Genomic DNA, 21874 nt, shown 5'->3' on the forward strand with positions numbered 1-21874 from the left:
AAGATGAAAACACACTGTTAAAACCAAAACATTTAACTCAGCTGCTTCCAGAGCCAGACAACAATTCTTCTCAGTGTAGAGAGCCACCATAACTGGTTAGATAACCATGGAAACGGTCTAGAAAGCAAATGCAAGTGAAGAAGCAACAGTAAATTTCCAATTTGTATTTCAATGACAAGAACCACTAGCTTTAAGCTGTTCCTATGTACACGCTTTAACTTGAAAGGCACACAATTTGGTGAATACCATGGCTTCTGTGTGAAGCTAACAGTGCAAATGGCAGCACAGGCTCAAAAGAAAGGTTATCTGACTGCAAAGTGAATTTGCCTGCCTCCTACCACGAAAAATACCAGCGTCAGAGCAACAGCAAAGCACGCCGGATTTTCCACTGATTGCCGCTAGAAACCTTTCGGGGCAGGGCAGGGGACGGTGCTCCCAGCGAGGGCTTTGCAAACCGAAGCCCCCGCCAATACTATTTTCTATGCCTCTGTAGACACGCCTGTAGCAGTTTCAGGTGGACATGTAGTAAAATACAGAGGCATTAGGACCTGGTAAACTACTACTTCTTTGGGGCAAAGTTGACACCTCTTTGTCAGTTCAAAGCAATGCCATAAGGCTTCCCCATCTCTGCTGTAGGACAGGCGGGATGGGGGCAGTCTCCACTCTCCGTACAGAGCCTGGCGCTGCCTAAATGTTCATTTCCAAGTGGCTTTTTTCCCGTCCCCCCAAGAACTGGTTACCAGTTTGTGGGGAAAGACCAGGATGTCACTCATTTGTCCCCCATAGCAGCTCTCGTCCATACCTAAGACCCACACGACACTCTTCCTGGCAGAATTTTCACACTTTTATTTCATCATACTAAAATTCCAGCTCATAAGTGACAGAGCTACGTCTCCCCTGCTTCACAGAGACATGCAGAAGCAGCTCCCAGGCTTGGTGCCTGTTGTCCCCTCCCTCACACAAGTCAGATCGCTGAGCCTTTCCTCACAGTCCCCTAATTCAAACACTGGACAAGGGTAATCACATTTCATGCTTCATGGTTTAAAATGATCACCACGTGGATTAGGAAAGAAACTTGCTCTCTTCACTGCATATACAGCTATCACACCATCTCACAGATCAGTTTGGGGGATTTCTTTGCTGCAGTCTCAAGAACTGGATAGCTGACACTGCTGGAGATGTGGACACTGGATGCACCCATCTACCCCTTGCTGCTTGGTTCACTTGTTCCCTATTTTTGAAACTGGTCACATCACATGAAGACAGTTTTGTTGCTCTGAGCTGAGCATAATTTTGTAGGTATTTAACACATTGCACGTTCATAATTGCATATTGCTAGGAAATTCCCTTGCTGTACTGGTTAGAGTGCACCAGAGGAGTGGCTTTGATCTTCCACAGAGCTATTCTCCGGCACGCAGCTTTTGAGGCAGCTTTACTATTTCAGATTAAGTTTTAACGAAGTCCCCATTAAGACCTTCAGCCCCGTGGTTTTTGTGTTTTTTTCTAAGCACAAATTTTCCACTAAAAGAAATATTTAGGGAAATCCCAAATTCTATTTTACGAAAACTTCCACTGAGGGCCCCCGGCAGCGTGCCTGCCCAGGTGGCCATCCTCAGCAGCTCCGAGGGCAGCACGGGGTGGAACACCTGGGGACCTCAACAAGTCCCACAGTTTTGATGGGGAGCGTAACTACTGATTTCAAGGCCTGGGTCACCCTTCAGGAGATGGCATATCCTCAGCTGCTGCCAGGCTGCAGCAGAAACAGCAGCAAAGCGCTTGGAAACACGGCAGATATGAATAATTAGGCAGGGCTTCTCCCCGCCAGCCCTGAGAGCGGATTTGGCAGGCACATTCCTCAGAGGCACGCAGCAGAGCAGAGAAATGGAAGAGGAAAAGGGCTTGTGGCCCATTTCAAGCAGCTGCATATTCTTCAGTGCTTGGAAGGGAATCACTCCTCCTCGTGCCCGGTATCCTGAGCCCCTCTATCTCACCCTCTCCGCTGCAGTTACTGTTCCTTTCCTCTCACATCACACCCTCCAGTGCCATCTCCCCTTTTCCTTGCACACTGGCTCCTTCGGCCCCCGAGTTTTTGCTCCCTTCAGGAGGGCTGCATGTGTATTTCGCATAACAGGCTCCATCTCCAGGACGCCGCGTGCTGCCTGCACCGGGAAGAGCTCTCCGTCTGCCACGTAACTCCTTCCACGTAATCGATTTCCATGCCAACATTTCTGGGCCACGGCAAGCCCTCCTGCTCTGAGGAGCCTTTCATAAGCAAATGACTTCAGATCGCTCTGCTCTGAATAATCTGTTCTGACAATAGGCATGGCTTATGCTTGAAGCTCCAGTCAAGACTGGAGGCCCACTGATGCCAGATAAACAGGCAGGTAAACACAGCCCGTGCCTGAAAAAACTTGCTCTTTAACTTATGTCAGCTAGCAGCTAGAGCAGAGAAAAGGTGTCCAGGTCCAGGAATTGGAAGCACGGGGTTGAAGAAAGGCTGAAGAAAACGCTGGTCAAGACAATGCATCACCACAGATTAAGGTGCCCCCCTCCTCGTTTGAATAGGGACCAGATAGGACCTCAGGAATGGACACCACACTATCCTATCCTGCTGTTGTAAAGAAAGAGTCAAAAGAATTCCCTTAATAGAGCATGGACAGAAAACGTGTGTCAAAACACCTTCAGCTGGCATGGGTTTACCAAGGGGAGGTGGCAGTGACAAGTGCCTCCTGTCATCTCTGAAGATGCGGCCACTTTTTGGCCTCCCTTCCAAAACCCGATCCCCTAACGTGACCCAAGCTGTCCCCAGAGCAAATCAGGTTAGCCATTGCTCAGCCTTCCCCCTTGCCTCAAAGAACAAGCCCAGAGATGTTCTCCAAGAGGACAAGAGAGGTTTGACTTGCTGCGACGTGTAACAAAAGCTCTTTTCCCCTGCCCGAGGGCTGTTAGGTGAATACAGAAACACAGTACAGCTTAACTTGGAAAACATCAGCTGGTAGTGCTGGCGATCAGCATGGTCTGCACACGTTCAGTTTCATCCCCCATTCATTTCCAAGGGGATCCAACAGCATGATGAAGCCAGAGACCTGAGAAGCCTGGACCTAAAATGAGTGTTACACACACACGAAAAACCCACCTCCTCCATCTCAGAGAATTTTGAAGTCTGGGTTTCTACAACTGCTAAATTAAATCCTTTTGCAGCACAATTCTGTTTTACGGCTCACAGTTGCATTGTTTTCTTCTGCACTCAAACGCTGTATTGGGGAAACAGCTCCTTGTTGAGCCTGGTAGCACTGCTCCTCATTAACACTGGTCAGGGCATCTTTCACTTGGAAGACCAAAGCAGGCGTGGCCATGGTTCACATGTAAAACATGGGGCTCTGCCTTCACAATGCACTTAGAGCTGCCAGTCAAGAGAGGCCCCTCGTCATAGCGAGAACCTCTAGAACACTACAATTGCCTTCAAATAGATTTAAAGCTTGCCTCGTGCAATTCCCTGTCATTTTTTCCTTTATAAACCATAGTATTTCATAAATCTTGCTATTTTGCTCAAGCTAAAATTTAACACTGCTACATATTGCTCCATAAAATAATATGGCCAGCACACCACTTCCCCAGTATACGAAATGATCCGTAAAGCTGTAACTCGGTCTTTATGAGGATTTTTTAAGAGAGCACAGCTTTTCCACAATGAAAACTGTCAGCAGCAAAACTGCCATTTCCATCGTAGTGCTGCTTTAGCAGGATTTCCTGCCACAGCAGAATATTCCTTTATTATTTTTTTTTGGCCATCATCACGCATATGCAAGCTCAGCTTGCCAAAGAACAGGCTTCACGCTATTTCATAGCTCAGCCACCGTGGCGTGGGATGCTCATTTCCCTCTTGTTGAGCACTGTCCCAGCACTGCCACATCCCAGCCTCACACAGGGTAGGACACTTTCGATGCTATGGGATGCTTTGAAGCAGGTTTCTTCCTCTTCCTCATGGCTGACCTTTCCCAAGCAGGGAAGTACCAACGCCAGCCTCATCAGCCAACACTGAGCCCGCACCACACAAACCACCACATGAATTATTTTCCACTCCTTATGAACATTTGCCCTCCTACTGAAAATCTCCAGCCACGCATAGCACCTGAAAGCAAACACATCCGATCCCCGTGGCAAATTGAAACGTGTGCTCTGGGACCGAGCACTGCAGGGAGCTCCTTGAGAGCTTTTGGAGATAGGAAGGACCTCTGAACTGCACCTCTCCTGCACTGGTGCAGCAAGCTCCTCCACCAGCTAGCACTGGGAAAGCTGTGCTAGGGAGAGCCTGCAAAAGTGTGTTAATACTCACACCTGTGAAATGCAACCTGGTCAAAGGCGTATTGTCTTTTTTTCCCCATCTTCTTCCTTTCCATTTCCACTCATTCACAGGATTTTTCAAGACAGAGGTAGCTTTATGCCTAGCCTCTTCGCTAGAACGTGGGACACATAACTAGCAATGAGATTCATTAACTTAATGTTTATACAAAAACTCTTTCTGAAGACGCAGACAGGTGTGTCTAATTGTGGACAGCCAGCAGTGGACAGTCCAGCAGGCTCTCTGCAATTTAATAACCACTGCATGCCCAGATGGAACAATCCCCAGAGCAGGGATTTACACTTCTTGACTTCACACTTGTTGCTGGAGGCACAATTTTCCTCCCCTCCCACATCACTGATCACAGCTCAGACAACTGGGCCACCTTAGCTCATAGTATTTGAGGTATGTAATACTTCTGGGCTTGCACAGAGGGGACATGATGGCAATTGCCACCACGATGGCCACAGCCTACCATAGCCTTGCATCTCCATTCTCAAACCCAAGAGGGTTCTGCACTGCACATCCCTGTGTGACCATGACACCAGCTACAACTTCCCACTCTGAGTATTTTCTGTACGTATGCTGGAAGAGAAAGGCACGGGCCTTGTCCCAAGGCAGAAATAACTGGCTTCCTCTCTCCCCCCCGCTCAGTAGGGTGACAAGATGGTGGCAACTGCATGGAGCCACCAGCCCTGGGCACACAGGAGGTAGGGAGGGATCATGATGGCCTCTGACTACACAGATGCAGCTAACGCAGCTACTTGCTTTAGAATTGTTTTTTTTTTATTATTTGCTTTTTATTGCTTCTTTTAAGATCTCTCCCCCCCCCCCCCCCCCCAATCCTATAGCTTCTTTCTGCTTGCTTTTACAAAGCTCCACAGCATCTCTCTAACATACCAAATACCTCCTGTGCTCCTCTCTTACCACACAGAGACTTCTTAGTTATGCTACAAGTGGCTCCCGAGGCAGCAGGGGCTCACAAAGCCTGCTGGAGGGACAGCATGCTCCCAGGGAGCTTTTCCTGCAGCAGCAGCAGCATTCACAAGGGTTCTCCCTGCCTGGATTCCCTGGTGCCTATGAGGATTGCAATCACCTGTGAGCTCTCCCTGAGGGACAGCAATGCCTTCTCTACCCCGCTGTTGGCTGTCTGCTTTCCCAAGCCTCAGCAGAACTTCATTTTGTTGAGTACCTTTCTCCCTCTATCATGCTTAACTGAAGTTGGACAACAGATGCAAATTTTTTCAGGCAGAAAAGACCCCGTAGCAGGCCTGATCAAACAGCCTGCTTCCTTAGGAGATCATATTATTTTTCCCTTGGATTAACCCTCTTTATGCTGCTAGCTTACCTTTTAAATTTCACTGTCATTGGTCTCTTCTCCATACAGCCTTTCCTATTTCTAGGTACAATGTAGGAATCTGCCTGATTTACATCAGTTTATAATGCCAAAACATGTTTGAAAATAAGTACTAAAACATTTCCTTTTACATTGAGCTTATAATCCCTCCTTCCCATTTTGAAGTTAAACCTAAATTTCAGATGTAAGCAGCTCTAAGTCATGTTTACAGAAGGCTGGTACACATAAAATATGCAACATTGGCTGCAACTGGCTACAGACTGGTGCCAGTTCAGAATTTTTATGCAGGACAAGAATAGACGGAGGGAAATAGCTCTCCAGCCCCAGTGAGGAATATGCCCTTTCCCAGGCCCTGTGTTTTGCTTACCACTCAGCCCATAATCACTTTCCAGCTGCTGGAGGCCAGTGGCCCAGCTGTTGGGGAGGGGGCCTCTGACAACTTCTTTTGAAGCAGGATGCATGGGGCAGGAATTTCTCCTTCCCACTCCCTACTTGCTCACTCACTCTTCATTTCCCATCAGAATACATACTTTTGAATCTTTTCATCTCATGTGGTTTTCCACCCAGTCCTGGTATCCTCACAGACCGCTATGGCATAAAAGAGCAGCATCCTTGTTATCCTGCCTCTGCTTCAGAGGAGAATGGGTGTATCCAGTAGGCAAAGAGGTGTCTTAAGGTGATGACTTGTAAGTATGTTCCCTGATGGTGCAGGAAGCTACTCAGGAAAGCCCTGTTCACAGTCATCCCTCCTCCCCAGCAACACCCTTAGCAGATGCTTGCATTGTTCCCCTGAGGATCAGCTCTGGAAAAGACTGGAAAAGACTCTCCATCAGGGATGGAAAAGACTCTCCATCAGGGATGCTGCTCCCGCCACTTCCAGGAGCATGATGTGCACGAAACACATGATGTGAAAACATCGTGAAAGCACGAAACACATGCACGAAACAGGCATGATGTGCCTGAAACAACAGCTGTACCCAGCATGAGCCACGCCATTAGGTATGTACACAGGTGCCTTGTAGTGATAGTAATAATTTAGCTATCAACCTGATCTGAATGTCCTTTTTACACAGAAGAGGAGAAAAGGCAGTCACAGTCCCGCAGGGTCTCCTGTGCGTGGCATTTCAGTGAGGCAGCACCAACAGCCACCGCCTTCCTTCTTGCTCTCTTTTGTGCTCACATCAGTCAGGCTTAAGACACGTAAGCTGTGTGCACCAGATGAGATGCCCAGGACAGGCAAACATCATTACAGTCATGCTGTACTGACAGAGAGCCACCTGTGTCCACCTCTTTTGGATTACCAACGTGGACAGGGGGGTTTGAGCCTGCACACCTTGCCCGCACTTCACATTTTTCCTTCCTGGGAAGCAAAGCTGTGGTGCACTGGGTGACACCAGGCTGTTCATGTCTCCTCCTTGCCACATTCAGTGGTAAACTCTTGGCTTAACACTGCGACTAGAAAGGGGAATGCTAACTGAGGTTTAGAAGTTAGCCTAAACGAAAATTAAAAGACTAGCGTGCTGAAGGCTCTTTAGCAGTTAGGTCAATATTGGATTAAAAACTTTATTGTAGGTAAGTCAGCCAAGAATCAGTTTCTGTTCTTGGAAAACATTACATTTAAAAATAATTCAGTCTTCACAAGAAAGGCTGAAAAGCTCCCAATTTTAAGTTAAGAGCATTAAAACATCTCCCTTAGAAGCAAACTGCTGATTTCAATAAAGGGAAACATTGTCTCAAACACTTTCTTTCAAATGCATCTTAAAATATCAAATTCAGTTTGGTTTAAACATACTCTTCAACAAGTCAGATGAAACAATACCCTCCCAAAACATGATGGATTTGGTGGAATGTTTTATTTCAAAATCATCTATTCTGATTTTTCTTTCAGCTGAAGTCAAGTAGAGGAAATTAACGTCTACGATTTTTGCCAAATAATTCTTTTTCCCAAGGCTCACAGTTTCACAGCAAGTACTTGAATTTTGGTAAATTTTCATCAAAACTTTCCCAAGCATCTCTAGCAGCAGCACCAGAAAAGCCTTCCACTTGAAAAGGGGGCTGCTGCTGGGCCTTGTCCTATCCACAGCCGCTACTCACACCTCACACAGTGAGTACGGGTGCTCGCAGGGAGTGCTGTGATTTTGATCTTCAGCTGTCTGCACACTCAGGGCAGATGGCTATTGTGCTTGCATCAGTACAGCTACCATCTGATAGCCCAAATCCCCCATTGTTTCCAAAGGAAAAGCATGCTTCCCTTCTTTCTTCTTGTTTCCTGGAAAATAAATCCCTAATTCAAGAGTCAACGTTTATCCATGGAGCTGTTTCACAACAACTATTCTGCTTGGAGCTCATGTTCTACCTCACCACTGCATGATATTTTTATAATTATTATTTTTTAATGGTGGGCAAGCCCCTGTGTTCCCTCAGTCTACTTCTCATCCCTCAGGACTCCCCTGTGATGGCAGCAGTTCCACGTGACCCTCTGCTCCTCTGGGTCCCGCTTGCAGTTAGGACTGTCTGAAGAGCAAACCTCTGGTTCAAGCTCAGATATTCCCCTCGAATGCCACGCTTGGGCTGATGAGGCTGTCACCAGTCAAGGCACATCGTCTCCGCTCACCTCGGGGAGATGGAGCTGTGCCCAGCTTCCCAAAGAGGAAGCCGGAAGGGTAAGAGAGGTTATTAACAATGACTGCCTTGTAATTAGCAGCAGTGCAATTTCCCACACAAAACACTGTCTTTGAGGGCGCTACACGGCTCCTGATGAACTTGTGTACCTAGCTTTGATGCGCTGTGCTTATTAATGTCATACAACAGGCAGTAGAGCAGCCTCAGTGTTATAGGGAGCACTGACAACACGTCATTCAGCAACTTCGGGCTCTGCACTTAAAGCCACCCATCCATGAAGCAACATGCCAAGGGCAGCTTCTCAGCACAGGTCAGACACATTCCACCCCGCAGACATTCAGATCGCCCCTAATTCACTTATCAGAGGCCACGAGGGCCCTCAGGTCCGCCTGTGCCTCCTCCAGGCGGGCGGGAGGTGGGAGTGGGTTTGTGGCTATGCGCCAGGCATGCCAGGCATGCATCCCAGCCTCGTCCCAGCCTACCTCGGTACGTGGGCACCGCCGCCGGCACGGAGGAAGGAAGCCTTGCCAATGGTCTCCACGCGCTGAGGACGTGGGCGGTGCTCGGAGACAAAACAGAAGCAGCATGCACAGCGATAGCATGAGTATTGCAGCAATCTGGTAGCTCTGCTAATGAAGCTCGCTAAAAAGCCCATGGGGGGTGCAGAAGCAGCTCCGTTTCTGTGGCACGCTTTGCCCAGGTCTTTGCCCTGTGAAGCACCATAACCCTTCAGCATCACCACCTCTGTATAGATACGAAGTCTGTTGACAGTTTCAGACTGCATGAGAAGATGCAGCTGACCAAAACCCTTTAGCTTGTCTTTAGGTGTGATGCAGAAGATAGTCACAGACCCTGGTCTTGGGTATTGGCTATAGAGAGCAAAACAAGCCACCGTTTTGAGGGAACTTGGATCACATTCAGCTCTCAGTCCTCCACTCAAGCATTCTGAGACACCCCTGGGCCTCAGTCTAGGGCAGGCTCCTGAGCAGATCACACATCCCAAGTTAAAACTGTCATAGGGCCAAGGGAAATCAGTCCTCAGCAGTCACCTTCTGCTAATATGGCTCATCCTCATGCAAAGGCAGTGTAAAAGCAGCACCAGCTGTGATGACAAGTTACAGCACAACTTCCAGAACAAAAAAAGTCTCTAATCCTGTTGTAGAGCCCTGGGCATAACTTGAGACAGCCCTGAAACATCTGCAGCTCCAGCTGAAACCATTCACTCCTACCAACACTGTTCAGGTACAAAGCTGGGCACTGAAAACCAAAAAGATCAGTGGGCAGTAAAGTTGTTGCCCTTGGACACACAAGTGCATTCCAGCAGGAATGCCAGCATATGGCTTTTTGTTGAGATCTTTGCTCTGGCTTCCAAAACATTTCAAAAATGACTGAGAACGTCATTCACATCAAAAATAACAGAGGTTTTGTAACACTGCACATGTTCAAAGCGCTGTCAAGACTTGAATCCACACAATGCTTCTGGGAACCAACATCCTCATCCTCCATCCCACCACAAAGTACAAATATTCACAGGAAGTCTGAAGGCAAAACTCCTTAACTTTCAAAATCTTCTCCTCTTTTCATGGAAAATATTTTGTACAGAGACAGAAAACCCCAAAATAACTTTCCAGGATGATAACTGTCTGGGATGAGTTTTCCATTTTCGTGTGAAGCTTATTTTTCAGTAAAATCCTTTTCTGGTGAGACTCTTCTCACAAGAAAATTTCAGCCACCTCTACTTGAAACATTTGTACAGTCCAGGTGGTAATATTTAAGCACGTGAGGACTGGTAATTTCCACGTGACTTTCTGAAGAACAGATATTGAGACAGGGCTGCAGCCATTGTGTAATTGATCCCCATCTGCTTCTACTCATGATGCAGCTGCATCTACACGCACCGTGTCATCAGCATGCCTGCAAGCTCTTGGGGCCGACTTAACTTTTCAACATATCTGAAAAGCATTTGACTATTCACAAGTGCAAAAGCTTGTGAGGCAACTGAGCTCAAGATGTGATGTGTTCCTAATCAACATCTCACTGGGACCTGCTGTCTCAGCCTTTCCTTGATGTTTCACCTGAAGTCATGTTCAATAGAAGAATTTAGAGAAAACAACAGAATTTCCTTTGTGAGCAGAGAGCCTGAGTAACACATCTATTAGGAGTTGGGCCTGTAATAGTTTCTGACGAGCTCAATCTCTGTTAACTAGCACGGGGATCTAGCTTGTACTGTCACATCAGAGCAAATACAGCATTTTAAACAAAGAAACCCTAATTTTGTGGTTATACAATTAATGTTTTATACAACATCCTTGTATAAGTCTCTGCTTTTTCATTACTGTCCCTGTCAAGCTCTCCACCTCAGCCCTAGTAAGTGCCAGTTTTCAAGCTTACAGCACTGAGGGGCAGTATTTTAGTCACAACTCTTGTAAATACGGAAATAAAAGGTGAGCTTGCAGAGGTTTTGTAGCCTGATACTTCTCCGTTTGTCAGTTACATTTTATAAGGCACACCCCAATTGTAACACTCAACCAATATCAGATCCTAAGTCAATATTTATTCCCTAAAGCTATGCGTATTATTTGGCTACCTCGTATTGCCTACTTGTATTTTTCAGATTGAGGATAGTTGTTCACAGAAAAGGACTAAAAAAGGAAAATATAACAAAAAAGGAAGACAACAACATACGGTCTCAGCTCACAGAAATACCCATCTCTAATCCTCTGGCCTGCTTAGTTTAATTTTAAGTCTTTATTATATGTAAGCCGAGATATTATGTACCCAAACTTTTTCTCACTGAAATCAAAGCACATTTCATCACTGTCAGTGTTAGCATATCCCTCCAGTACCCCACAGCTTTTAATTCAGTCTCTGTCAAAGGTACCGAGCTTGATGCTGAAGTGCTGCTGTGAGTTTGCCTTTTTAACTCGAGGGACGTCGGGGAGCTGTAACTCTGCCAGAAAGCAGCCTCATTCGTTATTAACAAAACCCATATTTAGCAATGTGTCTCTGAAGTAAAAAGGCACATACCTTCATCTTAACAAAGCCCCATTGCTGTACAGTTGGGTCCCCAGGGACCTCTGGATCCCATTTTGCATGGCCAAATAAGGTAAAGCAAGAATTTGAAAAATGCAAACCTGGCCTGAAATCCTAAAGTTGCCCACAGCTTTGAGGAGCTATTTTTAGGATTTGTTAACCTTTTGTTAAACATCAGAGGATGCTGCAAGGCCTTCTTTTTGTTACTTCTCCCTGAATACTTAACTTCCAAAAAATATTTTAGAACACAAGTGAGCTTAAAGGAGATGAAGTGGTGAGGCAGTTGGAGACCAGGGCTGAGAGCAACAATGAAAAGCAATATTAAAAACAGTGTTAAAGCTCCACCTGATCAAAATGGTGCGATTTGCCAACAGATACTGAAAAGAAGTTCTCCAGATTAGAAGCAAGCCACGTAGCACTGTTATGAAGTATGCATCAGAGGGAAGCCACCAGGCTGTATAAGATACTAAGTTTGCTTGAGGCTTTTAGTTCTAGCCTATCACTGTTGAACTCCACAACTTTCCTTGCGAACAGGTAGCTGGAGAAGTCTGTCTCTCCAAAAACTCAACTATTAGCCACATGCGGGATAAAAGATCCAATGAATATTCTGTGATTGCATGTGAAACACTTCTTTGGCAAAGATTTCCTACAAAGGAACTCTGACTCGATCTTCCTCTAGGCCTTTTAACCACAAATACATTACCTCTTGTCCTCCAGCACTGTCTATACCTCATGACTTGCTATGTCTGAAAAGCATGCACCTGTTTCATGGGAACCCAGAGATCAAAATCCCCATTATAAATGTGCATTAAAACCACAGGCATCTGGGACATGGGAAAAGCAAGCAGCTGCCTACTGTTCTAGTAGAAGTATGCATACACCAGAGTTACTTAGCATCACATACAGCAAGTGCAAGAAAACCACCAAGGAGACTATGAATATATGATCAAATCATCATTCAAGGGGGTGGAGAAGGCACAAGTTTCTCAACAAGGTGGAAGGGAAAGCAGAAACTCAAAAATATTATTTTTTTTTCTAATTTAGTAAGGAATTTGGAGAAGTCACTAGGCATCCTGGGCATCCTGTGACTGAGAAGCTTTTCTTGGTTTCCCTGAGAAGTGAAAATACGGTCAAAAAAATGTTTCATAGCATGACCGTCTCTGGTAGTCTCCCATAAGATCACCTTAACACAACTGTTTCTCAGCTGGTTGCTAATTTCTGTGGAAGCACCATACTATTTCAGTTATCTTAGCACACTGCTTGCCAGTCTCACACAGATATTGAGGAAATACCTTGTATCCATGCAGAACAAGCAGCTGAAGGTCATTAGGGAAAAGGAGTTTTTCACATCCAAAAAAAAAAAAACATGTTCTACAGGAGATTAGCAACTGAAGCTGTTAATGTGCTAGCTAATCCATTCCAGCATTGTCATATTAGCAGTACTCAGTCCACTTGCCTGGACTGGTGGAAGGTGAAAGAAACAACAGCTTTAAAGGATTCTCTTTACCTTTCCCAGGAAATAATTAAGAAAATTTAGCATAGAGGAAAACCAACAAGCTTAGAAGTGAGAAGGACATACCCTTTTGCCACACAGCACACAAGACAACGGGGCATAGGTCAGATTTATCCTGGGTTACAGGGTTCAAACACCCAAAACCGGGGACTTCATCATACAGTGTTGTCGCTGAAGCCAAGTTTGTGGCCCACAGCAAGGCACTAGTCGGCTACATTGACACAGCAGGACCATCCAGACTTCAAATGATTATAAGGCTGAAGAGGGAACTCTTGTCCAAACTCATGAATTTTGCATATGTCAATGCAAGAGGAATTTGGAAGTATCTTCCTCCACAGGCAAATTATAGTGCATGTCACATGGTCCCACTTGCTTGACTCCTGTTGGTTGTACTAATGCAAGAGCTTTGGATGAGGCTAAAAACCTAATAGATTGAAGAAGCCTGAGAGATTTTTTTTAGTAGTCACAACTGTGAAAACAGAGAAAGGCCTCTATCTGAATACTCCCTGAATTTTGGTGTCTTACTTTGCCAGAACACAGCCCTCAATTTGCAGACTACTGTAATAATTTTAACACCGCTATGAGCCTGAATGCCCATTCTGGGAGCTGGAGGGCTTGGAGCTAACTTGGCAGCAGACTTTGGCTCTCTTGTCACCATAGGATTAGGAGGCAGAGACAGGGACAGAAATCCCCCCCCCATCCAACCAATCCAACATTTTAAAACCCTAAATAAGTTCCCAGAGCCAACGCAGGCTACAGTACTCCCAGGACCCATCCTGTGTGCTGGAGACACCTTCCCTCTGAGCTGACTATGGTGTGACACCCCAGGTCCCAGTGGCCACAGAGACACAGACCACCTAGAGACCCCATCCCTGCTTCTGGGAGCTATGCGTCTTGGCCTGCTCCATCCTTACCCTGCAGCCAAGGAGAGCCACAGGGTGCCAAACTGGCCGGGCCTGTAGGAAATATGGGCTCTCAGGAAAACCACAGTGGCTGTGGATCTCCGGCCCATGGCCAACCTGGTGACCTGCAGAGAGCAGGGCTACATGAGGAGGCCTGACAGCTGCACCCCTGCCACCTGGCTCATGGCCGAGCAGCTCCCTCCTTCAACCAAAGCAAGGAGATACTACGGACCCTCTAGCCAGAGCCTGAAATTAAGTTAAAAGCCATAGATGCTTCCTACTGTTTTTTTCACCACACAGTTTTAAAACTGAGCAAGGTCCTGTAAGACCCCTAAAACTCCTCAAATCAGCTGGGTGAAGTTTTTACACCTTTGCCTCTCATGTAGCACAGCTCAGAATGAAATAAAGTTTAGCTAATTATTTCCTTCATTTAGGTTTAGACTCCCCTGCACCAAGACATTTCTTGAGAACTGAAGCCCCCAAAGGTGTCAAAGGTTCAGCCACAGCCAACTCATTCTGGAAGCATTTGTTTTCTGAGTCAACCTGAGGAAGACAGTCATACCATAAACAAGGCCTCTTAACATAACCAACAGTTGTCTCCCTCTTCAGTATAATTCAAGATTTAAAAAGGTCACACGGAATTCTATAAATAGTCTATCTATAGATTATCTATCTACATTTTGTTTATATATACAGACCTCTAGCTCAGGAGCCAGGACAGGAAAAGTAGATTGTACATATCTGGATATCAGCAAATCATAGACTGATTAATTGATTAAAGTTGAAAAGACCTCCAAGATCATCTGGTCCAACCATCCCCCTACCACCAATGTCACCCACTAAACCATGTCCCTAAGCACCACATCCAACCTTTCCTTAAACACTCCCAGGGACAGTGACCGTATTACTTTCCTGGGCAACCCATTCCAGTGCCTGACCGCTCTTTCTGGGAGGAAACGTCTCCTAATTTCCAACCTGAACCTCCCCTGGTGCAACTTGAGACCATTCCCTCTAGTCCTATCACTAGTTACCTGTGAGAAAAGGCTGACCCCCAGCTCCCCACACCTTCCTTTCAGGTAGCTGGAGAGAGCAATAAGGTCTCCCCTGAGCCTCCTCTTCTCCAGACTAAACAACCCCAGTTCCCTCAGCCACTCCCAATAGGACTTGTGGTCCAGGTCCTTCACCAGCTTCATAGCCCCTCTCTGGACACACTCCAGGGCCTCAATGTCTTTCTTGTAGTGAGTTGTAGTGAGGGGCCCAAAGCTGAACACAGTACTTGAGGTGCGGCCTCACTACAGCAGAGTACAGGGGAACGATCACCTCCCTGCTCCTGCTGGCTACAGTATTCCTGAAACAAACACACTAATCCTGATATCATGTCAAGTTTGAGGGTCCAGGACAGAGGTGGCCAAGGTCTCCAGCAGAACTAGGCTCCAGCAGGTACAATCATGAGGTGATGCACTGGAAGCAGGCTTAAAGAGGAAGTGGGGCATGGAAAGCATTTGGGCAAGAGGCAGTAGAAATACCTTCCTATAGTCAGTTGCATCAGGAACCTCACCAGGTATGTGGCACCAGCAGTCCTACTGGATATCCACAGAAAACTTACGAGTCCAATTCTTTGGCTCACATTACTCACACTACCACATCACATACAATCCCCCCCAAGGAAAACCACATCAGAACAGAACAAGAAAAACAAAACACCAGTGCTAGTCCTATTTCTGCTAGCTGAAGCGAATGAAATTAAATAGGTCTGTGTATATTTCATGTCTGTCTGCTTGGATACCTCAGTACAGAACAAAAGGAAACTTTATGCCTAAAACATTTGCTATAAACTGTTCTCTTCATTGGGATGAAGCACAAGACTGAGGACACATTTTCAAATACTGTATGAGTCTAGGGCTACACACATGCTTAAAGTTAAGGGTGTGCTTATATGACAGGCTTGGGTTGTAGATTGATGAGCCTGACTTCTTCCTCATATTCAGGCAGGTTAATGCTCTTTGTGCTTGGCAAGGGCCTGAAGAACACTGTCCAAGTGCGCGTCTTAAGTTACCCAGTCAAAGCAAGCAGATTTGGGCTTTGGCTGAATGCAGAGTCCAGGCTGAATTTCAGCTGGCTTTTCTCTAGGCCCATCTCTGCTTTCTATTGCTCTCTAAATTCAGCCCTCAGCCTCACTTACAGAACCAGTGCTCTGCTCTTCACTTACTTCCTCCATCTTCAACATTTGGAATTCCCAGTGGGTGCCCTGTGTAGACTTCCTTCTTGTACAGCTAATTACAGTACAATTGTCCAGAAACAGAACTGCTTTAAAAAAAGAAAAAAGCATAGATAGTCTTCTACCCATCCACCACAAAGCAGCTGCATGGAGAAACAAATCAATCCAAAGAAAGTAGTAACACTAGCCAAAAAGTATTGAGGATAGGTAAGAAAAACAGGGAAACAAGGGAGACAAAAAGGGAAAAAAAATAGCACAGTTGTGTAATTTCTGAAAGCATGTTTCTGGAAGAAAATCTTTACTTTTGAGCTTGGAGTACATAATTGGCAACTCTAAGTTTGCACACAAAGGGTTCTTTGGGTTGGGGTTCTCATAGTCAGGGGAATACAAGAACTGGTGGAACTGTGGTGGTGCCTAGAGACTACACCACAGTTGTGGGGTTGGGAATTCAAAGCTCTATGAAAAGGGATAACCCTAGGAAAAGCTGAGGACTGAAGGTGTTTGCTTGCCCAAGAAGTTTGGGAAGCAGGGCTGGAGCTTGCTCCTTCTGAGCAGGAGACTAGCATGCTTTAGTGTGCTGAGCTTACTAGATGAGTTGCAGTAACGTACATGCCAGTTTATAGGCAGAGGAAATCCTCCTTTTATGGTTTCCATCCCCCCGACTTGTTCCTCCTCCCTAGAAATTTTCATCCTCCCAGTTGTGCCAAGCATCAAATGAGTTGCATGTGTAGTTATGCTCTGAGAGGGCAGGAACTCTGGGGAAGCAGATGGGGTGGGGAATCTGATCATCACCTTTTCTTTCTCAAAAGACTCTGTTGCAGGCTATTTTAACACGTCAAATTAGCAGCTACTTACAATTCACAGCAATTTTGAAGTAAAAAAAAAAAAGTGTTAAAAATCAAAATAAGTACTTTCACATTCAACTGCAAAGATTAAAGGGTAGTTCTTTGCTGGTCACCTGAATCTGTTTTACGAAGACATCTGAAAGGCATTTTTATCAACCACTGAGCAGTATTTACTCATGAAGCTGTTCTAATTGCTTTGGAATGTGCACCCTGGCTGCTGGAACAGCTCAGTCCTGCTGATACGCTAAACAAAGTAATGCTGGCTCATAGGACATGCCACTTTATATTCCTCATTCTGAAGGTAAACAGCATGAAATTTAAAAAAAATAATAAAGCAAAGACTGCACATATGATGACTTTCACAAAGCTGCCCTAGGTGCTCACAAGAGCGCACATCAGCAAAAACAAACAAGCAAAACAAAAAAAACCACCATGACTGAAACCCTCGCAGATCAGTAATTTAGTACTCAACCTATTCTGCAGGTAGAAATTGCATAGATTAAAATGTATTCCTGGCTCCCCACTAAATCAGCATTTGAATCAGCATTTGGGATGCAAGCAATCATGTGCCCTGCCTACAAGTCAGCCCTGCCATTAGCATGCTGCCTTGCCCTCTCTTCAGAGAGAAACAGCTGAGATATTGGTAGATCAAAGATGATCTCCTCAGTCTCGCCTTAATCTCCTAAAACTGAAGCAGAGCTCTGGTCTGTGTTACACATGCCCAGGCTCACTAACATTCTACCAAAAAAACTGGAAATAGCTTTATCTGCCTTCAAGATGTAGCAGACCCAAATACTGAATAACAAGCTGGGAAGTGCGGTGGTTTTAAAGGCACTTGCTCTTTTTATTTCGACGTCCCAGTTGTACTTTCCCAGACAGTACTAGAAAGGCACAGCCTTTGCTATTTTACATGTCAATGTATGAAGTGTGGAAAATAAAGGACAAATCAGCTTGATCCTCCTAGCATCTATGCACAGAGAATCCCCACACAGATTCCCTTTGACACACATGTAAGAACAGCCAAGCCAGTCCTATAGGCCTGGACCATGCTTTGAGCTGGTTTCATAGGAGGAAGGGGCGTCACCCCCACAGAGCCTGAGCTAACAGTCCTTGGAACAACCTGCTGCAGACAAACACAGGCCAGACTTGGGATAAACAGCCTTAGTTAGCCACTGCTCAGAGCCTGCAGACCTGGCCATGCCTGCCCTCCTTCTGTAGCCAGTTGCCACATGTAAGAAAAACTCCAGCAGGCATGGCAGTAACCTAGAATTATCCGCAGTAGGAAGCACCTCACCTGCCTTAAAATCTGTGCTGGACACAAGGGTTATGGCTTTTTAAGAGCAAGTTGTTTGCTAAGATGACAGGTAGGTACCAGCTTCAGTGCAGGCAGAGTTTGGAAAACAGCAAGGCAGGCTTAGAGGCTCTCAGCTGGGAGGAGAGGGCTCTTCTCATTCCCGACTCATGCAACAGGAAAGCTTCTTACGTTTTCTACCTGGTATCCCAACAGTGACCCAGGTCTCCCTGGCTCTGTAGGCAGCTCTCTATGGATCTCTTTGCCAAACCCTGGCTGTACAGGTGGGTCCTCAGGCTCCTTGACTGTTGCTGCACCTTTCCCCTCACACTGAGGGCCCACAGTCTGCCCCTCCTGCAGGCCAAAGCAACAGCAAAAGAGGGAAAGATTTTAACTACCTAGTTTATTGCCATAAACAGCCCCAATCAATTTTCAGTACTAGATGTATTGGCTTGTTTTCTTACTGGAAAGCAGCATGTGTTCCTCCTGCTGTGAAGGGACCTGACCTGGAGGAGAAAGCTTTGAGGCTGCAGAAGGGATCTCCCCACATGACCTTTTTAATCCTTGGCCTCCACTGCTTCAGTCAACATCGCAAGTGCCTTCCAGTATGACAGTCACCATTTGTTGCTTAGGAATTAAACATTGACTAAACATATCATTCTGCATAGGCCATTGAACTGGAAGAATGTTTGGTGAGCTCAGCAGCTAGAGCTTTATTAACTGTCTCTAGTGACCTTCTCCTCCAGCAAAGCAAATGCAATGCAGTGGCTTGATTTCAAATCCTTTCCAAGTGCTCCTTCTGTAACCTACAATACCCCTAAATCTCTAATACCACCCTCCCACCCCCCATAAGAAGCCCATTCAGCAGGTAGATCCTAACTTACCTATCCCACTGGAGCATCAAGCTGCCACGGTTCCACACTGTGTCATTGCCAGGGCTCTCCGGACTGGTTTAGGTGTTCTGAACAGCACCACATGCATCTACTACTACTCCTTTTGCCATGCTGCTAAGTTTAAGTGCTGCAGTTCTGTTTCAAAGGAAGACTGTTACACTTAGTATGTCTGCAATGTTTAAGAACACTCCAGGCACGGGTCAGCTAAAGGTGTGTTGAAACAGAACAGCCAACAGATAAGACAACAAATGGAGTTTTACAAACACCAGCAAGTCCACTCATCGGGCAGGATGATAACAGGACTCCAAAAATGTCTCCAGGGAAGGATACTCCCTCGCCAAATAGCAAAACAAGCACGAAATGCATCTTGGAGTAATTATATTCTGAATACATGTCTGGAAATGCTGCTATGAGCTTCTCACTCTTAGGCACTTAACAGAAAGAAAACACGATGTGAGAATTCTTGGCATTTTCTGCATTCTCCTTTTCCTTTACTTCACAAACACCTTTGTACACTGAATGCAGTGCCAACAAAAGAGAAGATCACAAAAAAAGTACATATTTCCCTCAAATTCAGTTCTAATATTTCCTGCTGTCACCTGATCAGGATGGCAAAAGCTTTGAATCTTAGGTGGTCATCTTGGTTGTTATTCAAAAGGACAGAAAAAGAAAGCAAGAACACCTCTATCACCCCGCTGGACCTGGACTATGTTCTATTTGGTGGCATTTTGCCAATGCTAACAATTTAGTAGGGTGGTTAAGTGCTTTTGAAACTAAAAGGCAGCTTTCTGCACTAGTCCTAGACCCATCAGCTCTGAAAAAAAAAAAAAAAAGTCAGTCTGAACACTGTCTCAACCTGGAGCCAGAAAGCCATACCTAATCTAATTAAGTTCTCTTGGGGAATACAACTACATGCGCCAGCTACCTCTGAGCTAGGAAAACAATAGCACCAGCATTAATAATGAGAATCACTGGGCAGAGCAGACATGTCCTCACTGATGAGAATCCAGCAAGACAGGAACAAAAGAAGTCTGGGTATGGACTTGAGGTTCCTAGCATAAGACACTACCCATTTGCTCTCTCTCCTGTCTTACCACATGTAGGATTCTTCAAGAAAAGAGTAAGGTGTGGCACACTGAAGTCTTAAAGATGGTATCTTGGAGCATATGCTTGAGCCTAGCTTTGACCTCAGGGTCAGCATTCCCCAGGGAGGTGTGTCTCACTTGCACCTGCAGGAAAAGCGAGGTAGCACATGCACCCACCGCACTTAGCAGAAGTCATTTTCATATTCATACATGGGTTCGGTTTCAGTCTGCTTACCCTAGAGTCTATGTAGATCTACATCTTTGCAGTCCTTGGTACCATGGCAGGAACATTTGTCAAGCATTAATGAAAGCAGTGCAACACCTTTGATCTGGGCAGGTATAATGATCACCATCATAATTTTCAGAATATTAGAAGGAAATCATTTTTTTCTCCTAAAGATGACAATGTGATTTCAGTTTGCCACTTTCATACCTTTTCATGATTTTCTGGCAAGGCTTGAGACACCCACAAAGAGAATCTCAGCTGTCACTTCCAGGATTATCTTAGGTCTGTGAATACTACTAAAACCATGGAGACCCAAAGCAAGATCCTGGGAACAGGGCAGGACAGCTGCCCCTCTCTAACAATGAGAAGAGATGTGGTAGGTAGAGACCTGGTATACCATGCTGGAGAGCCTCTGCATCTACTGACCTGTGCCCCTTGGGAGGTGGGGGACAGCAGCCATGTTCAGTGGACATATATGTACATTTCAGGGAGTATAAAACAGTAGAAAGGATTGTCATTGTTAGTTTTCCCAAAGTGCCCTAACTAAGCCTCATATCCAGCATAGCAGGAAAATAAGGGTTTCAAGTTGACTGCTTGTTAGCCTTCTACGCATATAGTTTTAGTGGAAGCTCCAGTGTCCTCTGGAGGCTCAATTTCAAGCTTATTTCTCATTCTCTGAGAACATCATAGCTGCAACAGTTTCTACAGCCTTTTCTGCGCTGAGAGAGCTGGAATGCAGTAACAGCATAGACCCAATTCACTGGCCAAGCTTATTTCATTTTTGGGTAAACAGAATTTCACTATAATCATGATCTTGAGAAGCTCATTCTTTGATGGGTGTTATTAACACTGCCTGCATTATCCTTCAGCCCTGGAAAGGAAACAGCCTAGCCCCAAGACAGGAGGAAGGAACTAACTGCAGAAGGGAAATTAAACTACTCAGAAGTCCTTGTTCTTGGCAATAAGCACAAGAAGGAAAGACTTGAATTATCTCATTTATTGCCATAAGCAAGCACTTTCTTAGTGGTCTAATTTTCAGTATTTCTTTCCAAGAGATAGTCTAATAAACATTTGAGAAAGCAGTCCCCCTTGTGTATAAAATCCAAGTGGCACCACCAAACCTTTCCAGACATAGTACAATGAAAAGAAACTATTACCTGTAAGGAGTTGTTAGAAGCTTCTAAATACATTAAGCTTTTGCTAGTGTAAACCACTGTTGCAGCAGCCTTCTTTTCCCTTTGTGAAGCTATCATTTTTAGCAAGTCTACACTGAGTTTTGGATTTGTCTCGAAACTTACAGCCTCAAAAAATCTGTCTGGTTTCAAGCATTATCAATGCTGTGTATGGCTACACACTGAACATATCCAGCATGCAGGGGGGTGAAAATTCTTGAGAAATACCAGCTCACCACTCTGAACACATCTGTCATGTGCAACAAAGGCAGCAACATGGTGAGACAGCTTGCAGCATTCATCGTCAGACAATCTTGTTATCAAAGGTAGTTTTCAAGAAAGATTTATGGAGGACCAGAAAAGGATTATCTTTGC

General features: G+C 45.4%; 1 protein-coding gene across 3 annotated transcripts in view; it reads right to left on the reverse strand.

Moving 5' to 3' along the window:
- PHLDB2 (pleckstrin homology like domain family B member 2) overlaps positions 1 to 19259 on the reverse strand; it is a 113176-nt gene extending 93917 nt beyond the window's left edge. For 2 of the 3 annotated variants that reach the window (XM_050708330.1, XM_050708327.1), the window contains exon 1: positions 19008 to 19166. The gene's annotated coding sequence lies outside the window, so the exon portion shown is untranslated. Of the gene's footprint in view, positions 1 to 19007 lie in introns of all 3 variants that reach the window. The other variant, XM_050708326.1, reaches the window with a different exon arrangement.
- Positions 19260 to 21874: the final 2615 nt, after the last annotated feature.

The sequence above is a fragment of the Cygnus atratus genome, chromosome 1 (assembly GCF_013377495.2).
Source record: "Cygnus atratus isolate AKBS03 ecotype Queensland, Australia chromosome 1, CAtr_DNAZoo_HiC_assembly, whole genome shotgun sequence".
Taxonomy (NCBI): domain Eukaryota; kingdom Metazoa; phylum Chordata; class Aves; order Anseriformes; family Anatidae; genus Cygnus; species Cygnus atratus.